This window comes from Orbicella franksi, chromosome 13 (genome assembly GCF_964199315.1).
Source record: "Orbicella franksi chromosome 13, jaOrbFran1.1, whole genome shotgun sequence".
Taxonomy (NCBI): Eukaryota; Metazoa; Cnidaria; class Anthozoa; order Scleractinia; family Merulinidae; genus Orbicella; species Orbicella franksi.
In genome coordinates, this window is record NC_138157.1 from 7,183,689 (window position 1) to 7,191,850 (window position 8,162).

Consider the following 8,162-nt stretch of genomic DNA (forward strand, 5'->3'; position numbering starts at 1 on the left):
AGCTATTAGATTACGAGTAATCCATCTTCCGCTTCTCTCACGCGGCCAGTTTTTTAACAAAACACTGAAAGCACAATAAAGCAGATTTGCACTGCAATTTAAGAGTAAATGTCTACTAAAGTCATATATGGTGCGGTAAGACTTAAAAAATAAAATTAGCCTTACTTTTGCATATAAGTAGGCCTTAGTAAAGGTAAAAACGTTATGTTTTTTTTTCTTCAAATATTTCGGGATTTCAGAGAAAGAGGAATTTAAGGAAAAGGTCTAAAGGCAATAATTAGTCCTAACTCCGTTCGTGCGAAAGCTTTTAACTGATCAAATTTTTGGCATGCTTTTTATGTTTTCAACACCCCCTATTTATCTTTTCGCACATATTTTTACTTCATTATCCGGCTTTCCCTGTATAATGATATGTTGATATTTAAGCATATATTTTTTTTTTATATCGCCGGATTTTGTAACGCAACGTAACTTTTTCGTGGGTTCGAGTGCCCACTTATTTGACAAATTTAAAAGAGGCGGACATAAGGGTTTGCAGTATTGCGGTATTGGACAATTTTTCCTGCGGTATTTCGGTAATTTTAATCTAGAAATGCGGTATCGCGGTGTTCGCCAAACCTGTGGGATGCGGTTTTCATTCAGCATTTTGCACGGTATTAAAATTATCCTCCAAGTCCTCCAAGTCTTCCGAGCCTTTTCCAGTTTCCCGTTGGACATTCCCAATGAAACTTAGCTGTCATGTTAACCCATTGACTCCCAGATCTTTTTGCCAAAAACCCAGTTTTTGGACATTTTGGAGATTCTCAGGTTGGATATGGGCCAAATTAGCTCCGTTCTACTCAAACAGGCTTTTGCAACACGACAGCATGCCTTTCTTTCCACTGATCTAACATTCATTAACAAATTATTAATTGTTATTTCCGTTTTATTTGCTCCAAACGTTAACATACAGAGTAGTGGTTGTGGTATGACATCGCGTTTCCACTCGACATTGAAGTATTGCGGTATTTAACGATTTAATTTTTTTTCCTGCAGTATTGCGGTATGTGCCGAATTTTTGGCGGTATTGCGGTGTTCAATCTTTCGAGCCTTCGTTAATGGGCGCTTAATTACAATCGAAAATTGTTCTAAATTTATCATGGAAGTGATATTGAGAAAGTCTCGTTCTCAAGATCAAGAAAACACAAACCAACAAAACTTTCTTGGCTTCAAAACATAACTTCAAGGCACATTTTGGTGCCTTTTGGAGCTACATCATTAAAAAAATGTTCCTCTTTCAATCCATTTAATTTATTAAACAAAAAGCATGGTTTCAAATGATTTCGCGATTTATTCAAAATCAAACATACATAATTTTTTTATTCTTTCGTATTCCCCTTGCCGTAGATCCTAATTTTAAAAATTGGCATCAGCTTTTCTATAACAGATCTGATTGGAAAACAATTCATGCTTTACTGATTATAATTTTTTTGGTTTATCATTTCCATGGAAATATCGATAACCTTAAAAAGCACATTCAACCAAACTTCAATCTTTTTCCAAAACCTGGTGTAATTTTCACATCGATCAGATCAAGGGAAAGTTGGTAAAACGTCAATTGAAAATGCTATGTATGGTCCAGTCAAAGCCTTATCGAACCACCCTGAAAAAGGTCATTTCAAAATATAAAGGTAATATAGTTCATCGAAGAAATTATTATCTCACAAGACCCTACAGGAAAAATTTGGACTAATCAACATAGGGCCCCACGTGATATTTCTAAGCTGAAAGTAGTGAAATACATGTGGGGCCTGATAGGGCATGGTTTTTGAGTTCTGCGGTTCTAAAATAGTGCATATATTTTATCAATCATTAGTACAGGCCTTAAATTAAAGTGCCCATAATGTCAAAAATTTTTTGTCGCTCATCTAATTCTACATTTCACCTAACGAAATTCTGCGAAAAAATTTTTCGATTTGGATAAAATGCAACTTTTTTTTACAAGTTTTTAAAGACGTTCAAATTTGCCGTCATTTTGGTCCACCATTCGCACCAGTCTTCCTCAGTTTGAAGTGAGTCGTGATGTAGGTTGGTTTGCGTGTGTAAGACTTATGTGTAAAGGATAGAACAATGCAAATGAACTACTCACCTACTGGTCCAAAGATATTTCCAATTAATCCATTGGGTAAAGTAACAGACTGAAATTTTAGTCCATGTATCATCTTGTGTCCATTATACACAACTCTTTGCCCAGTACCAGGTCTTGAAATTGGCCAAACAGTCTCATCTATAAACATGACCAAAGCAGTTGTCCAGTGGTGCACCTTTCCTTGATACTGCTTCAGCATACGTCTGAAGAGCAGCGGGGGCCAGGACGTCTCTGTTCCAATCTGTGACCAGATGTGAGTGGGTTTCATAGAAGACCTCATTTGTGATCAAACTTAAAACAGAAACTGGTCTTGGAAATCGAGGAATTATATCGCGATATTGACAGGGATAACTTCTTCGCTTCAGTAGCAGGCACAACCCTTCGAGACCATCACACAGGCGGACGAATTTGTAATACATCTGCAAGTCGAGGGAGATCAGCCTTCTCTATTCGAAATTCCGCTTTGCAGTTAGCTGGGCCAAAGCATCTAAGTCGAGCTTATAACATATGACTCGTAACTGAAATCGGTATTTTCGACTAAAAACAATCGTAAAGTAAAACGAATTCTTCATCAGAAATAGAGATCTCATTGTGAGATAGCAATAGCAGATCTCAAAAATTTTTAAATGTCAGGAGTTAAATGTACTCATTTTTAATTGAATGCTTTAAAAAAAGCTTGGGAAAGATTGTGTTCAGCGATGGCCGTCTCTAGTGTCGCCGCGACGTGAAGGAAGCTGCTTAAAGGTTTGTAATTGGCAGGAACAACGTCGTTCTCGATCCAGACCCTCTCGTACACCGCCGCTGCCGTCGCTCACCCCCGAGTTGCTAAGGACCGATAAAGCTATGATTGCAAAGCCGTCGGCAAAAATAATATTCAAATTACACTTTAGGGTGAATGATTACTTGAACACCGCATGTCTTTGAAATTACTCAATATGAAATCAGACGTTCTTCTTTCGAGGGTCGGTTGGGAAGAAAAAAAGAGCGCCTGATGAAAAACCAACTCAGGTTAAATCAAGATTTCATGTCGGCATTTGTTCACTGTATAACAAAACATTTAAAGCCGGTATTAGAAAACAATCGTAAGAAAACACGGGCGCTGATTGGTTAAAAATCGTGTTTCTATTAAATGAGCTTAAGATTACTATCGCGTGATACTTGACGAGGGCGCAACAGAACTATCAACTAGCAAACCTATTTGCTGACTGTGCATTTCAGTTGTTGCTGTTGATATAATTCGAGTGTGAGTCCCGAGACGAGAAGAAGCCTTCGTCCGCACTGTCCGCGATCTTGGACTGGACTTGATGAATACACAGATTTGTAATGTCAAATTCGTACAGGAGAGAATTTCGTTTCAAAAGAGTCGGAACTATTATCACATTCCGCCATGATTCCGTAGTAGAATAGAATTTACAGGACACAACCTGTAAGCATTCGGAACTTGATCGCTTAGGCTTCCAGTTGGGGGGACAACTTCCACTTGACTGAATTGGCTTAGTCCCGTCGTAAATTGCTAAAATATGAGTAAAAATATGAGTTGTGTTATGTGACCTGTAAACTTCAGACAAGGTTGCCCTAATTCAACACGATCAAAATAATGAAATTTATTTATTTATTATTTTATCGGAATCGGTCCCGAATAAACTGCTGAAGTGTTCTCAACATAACTGCTACTTTTCGAAGTCTTAACGACGGAGGTGCTTTGTGCAATGAACCAAATTAAGTTAATAGGTACTTTGACGCCCGGAATAATTTTTGTGACATTGAATATCCGTTCAAAATTTTGCTTTCTCTCGTTCAAAGATGGCGGCCACTGAAACAACTGTAACAAGGTCAAACTTGCCCGGAAAATTGCGCGAAAATGTTGTCATCACCAGTCTTTCTCAGCCATTCCAAAATTGCCCAGCGAACTGGGGCGAGTTTTAAATTTTAACCAATCGATAAACTGACACCACCACATAAAAGACCAGGCCTGATGAAAGACCAAGTTAGTCATTTCACCAAGTTTGATGTTTTCAGGGTGAACAGAGACCAAGTTATAGACCTTGAAACATGGTTCAAAATCTATTCAAACGTCTCTAGAGTTCAGACAGCGTCCCCCAAACCATATAACTAGTCTTAAAATTTCTTATGATTTCTGTGATACTCTTAAAAATGGGCAACGGCGTAAGTGATTTTCATCTCAGCCTCTTTCAAATGGTAGGTGAATGACGGGATTTTACAGTCGTCACAAAACTGATATGAAAATTTAAGAGTTTACATGGTTTTGTGGGACGCTGTCTACGCCTTTCCCGATTGTGCTCGTAAAATGTTGGAAAGTTGCTCACTGGAATGCCAAAAAGTTGCTAAAAAATTGCCAAAACTCCAAAAAGTTGCCACCTGAATTTGTTGATATTTTTATATAAACCTTAATTAAAAGCTTTATTTTTCGTTCTTCACAATGATTGCTAACTCCGGTAAAGCAAAAATAGCTTGAAACTTAGCTTTAAAGAGCTTCTGGTAAATATGGGCTAACTTTAAAGACACCCTTGACACTCTACGGAACAAAACACTTGGTTCATTTGACGTCTTGCCGAATATTTTTAAGTGACAGGTTATGTTTTCAAACCTCAAAAGGTTGATAAACATTCAAGAAATTCGTATAAATTGAAGTTTTCTATGAAATCGTTGACTTTTTTCGTGCTTGATATGTGCTCTAAACCTATATTTTGTTCAAACGTTGCTTAGAAAGGCAAACCTTGTTCGATGTTGCTAGAATCTAGTTGCTCAAAAGTTGCCGAGCACAATCAGGACTGGCCTATCGGATAATCTGGGAGAGTTGGCACCGTCTGTGAACAGGCTCCCAACAAACGCGAAAAAATCAAATAGGACGAGCGAAGCGAGCTTAGCGGGGTGGGATTTTTCCCTCGAACAGAAAATGGTGTCACGTCTGCCACGATTTATTGATCTTTTTTAAAACACTATTCACTGTGTAATTTTGAATGAATGGTATCCTTCTATAGTTCAAAGAACGTTCACTTATCACGGAAATCTAACTGGTAAATCAAGCATCACGTTATGATGTCCTGTCCTGCGTCACTTGGCTCTTTGGCTCATCAGAAAGCACTGAGGGCCGCAAATGACTATACTACGAGTAGTCCTTCTTTCGCTTAGTCCGTCGTGCGTGACGCGAAAGGAAACCGCAAGAAAAAAAATGGCCGCGCGAAATCATTGGGGCGAGGAGCACTCGAAATAAGGCATAATTCAAACTCCGGCTTAGGCGGTAGTCCCTCCTTTCACGCCCACCTCGTCCCCAGGATTTCGCGCTGCCATTTTTTTCTCGCGGTTTTTCTTTCTTGTCACGCACGACGGACTAAGCGAAAGAGGGACTACTCGTAGTCTACAAATGACTGTTGTCGTTATATTTGTGTGATCTGTTGACATCGGTATGCTGTTATTGAAAAGCTCAAATTTCATGAAAGTGCTGTTTGTATTTTACGACCTCAGAAATTTTCTCTTTAGTAGCCCATCGTTTTAAAAATGGATTTTGCAATGCAAGACGATAAAAGAGTACTAGTAGTCTTTCACGTAAAATAAGTCTTAATACGCTAGGTCAGGTAATATTCGATGATTTTAGGCTCTTAATTTTGTGAATTTCGCATTGCAAGAAATCACTCAACGTTGTAAATAATGAAAAATTTCCCAAAATATTTAGTTTTAATTTAGTCTAAAAAAACAACCACTCAAAATGTGTATTATTGTCTGTTTTATTTGACTAATTACTTGCTGTTTTGGGAAAAAGGCGTCGGAGCAGTGTGCGGTATCAGACGATTAAAATCGGGTCTGAGAGGCGAAACCAAGTTTATCTCTGTACGTCCAGACTATTTATTTCATCGAGGTAAAATACATCTTTTTAACAATAGTTCCCCGAGGGCTATCTTGCCTTTTTTTTTTTTTTTTTTCAGATTTTTCGATTTTTCACTGTTGCACGCCTCCGGTTGAAATCTACTGACATTTACTCTTAAGGAATCACTAACCATTACCAAAGAAACATAGGACACTTCTCCGGGTGGGGGGCGGGGGTACTCCCAGAAAAATTGGGTGGAGGTGTGTGGACCGCTTCCCAAAACCCTTACCTTATTTGTGACCAAAATCTGTGATATTCCCTACCCTATTTATGACCTGACCAAAATTTCGAAACCCTTTTTATGACCTGTCCCTTAAATCAAAACCTTGTTTCAGACCTGCGTTATAACTAGTTCCCTAGTTCAGACCAATGTTAAATTACCGCAAACATAATTTGTGAAGGGCGTTTGTTGATTTTCTTTTCGATAATGATGAAAAGTGGCTTCTTCTTAAAAACATACCCATATCAAAGCTAGAGTGCAAAAACCATCCTATTAATGACCAAAATGGCCAAAATCAGCTAAAATCGATACCCTATTTATGACCAAAACGGCTGAAAAACCATACTCTTTGGGGCCGCGCACACCTATTTAATCCATATAAGGGAGTACCCCCGGGATAGTTCAAAGAGAGATAGTACAACTTTTAATTTTTATTTTATCACAAAAATATTTGATATGAATGCTGTGCACCTGAAAATAAGTGATCCGACCAACCTCCAGCACGAAATTTCGCATATTCAACGACTGATGTCAAGGTGAATATAGAAAATCGTATAAACGCGAGTGCTTTGAGAACTTTCAAAACATCACGAGTGACCTTAAATCACGAAATGCACGAGCAGGTTCACACCATTTTTTTATTTATTTTATTCTCAATAAAATTACTCAAACGCCGACTACTTTGTACGCATTACGTACTACATAAGACACCTCAATGATATGGTTTCCAAAATGCTCACATGTTTTATTTGAACCAATCAGAAAAATAATGTTGTGACAGGCAAATCAAGCGTAAAGTTTGTAAAGGAAAAAAAAAAAGAAAAAAAACCAGAAAATATCCCGCAAGCTAAATTTTCAGTTTAAAAGTGGCCAAAGTCAACTTCAACTTCACTTTATTTTGCACTTACATTTTGACATTGCAATATTAGCATAAAAAAGAAAAAAGGATACATATACAACAACTCAAGGCGACAGTGGTATATAGTTTGTGCATGGAGGCTAATACACCGCGAGAGTTATATTAGCGTCCATCTCGTTTGAGTGATCATAAAAACCATGGGAGTAGAAGAACGGATTACTAGAGGAAAGAGCTAGAAGAATTGTGGAGCTCCGCAACTGCTGTTTTCAGTCTCAATAGGCATCAGTGATTTAAAACGTTTCAAGAACTGCATTGCCCCCTGAACCACGTTAAATGTAACTTGCCAGTTGTGAAAGTCGTTCACAGTGAAAAAAGACGACGAACTGGTTTCTTTCGATGTTGTTTCTCTTTTCAATTCAATTCCTGTGGAACTTGCCATTCAAGTTGCTACCGATGTGCTTTCTAAAAAGATGACACTTTGCAGGATAGAACTGCCATCTCTGTTGAGGACATTGTTGACCTTTTAGATTTTTGTTTGTCAACAACAAATTTTAAGTACAACAACACCCACTACCAGCAGATCTTTGGTACTGCTATGGGCTCTCCTGTGTCAGCCGTCATGGCCAACCTAGTTATGGAAAACCTGGAGCAATGAGCTTTGTCCACATCTCTCGTCCAATCTCGGTTTTGGAAACGATATGTCGATGACGTATGCGCCGCGGTTAAGTATGGCTTTGTACAACCCTGCAAGATCACCTGAACAGCGTTGAGCCATCGATTCAACTGACAGTTGTAAGGGAAACAAACCGAGAAATAGCCTTTCTCGACGTCTCTGTTTGTCGACAACGGTCAACGTGCAAGCAAGGTCTACGATCGCAAGCCTATTGTAACATAAAGCAATAAGCCAAAACATTTGGTAGAACACAACTCTGTATTTCAACTATCCTCCATGGCGGGCGAGCACATGTTTTTCTGTCATGTGAACGACACTCTAGATACGCAATGCGTATACACTAAAGCCCACCCACACGGAGAGGTATCTCGCATTTGAGTCGTATCACCCAATCGC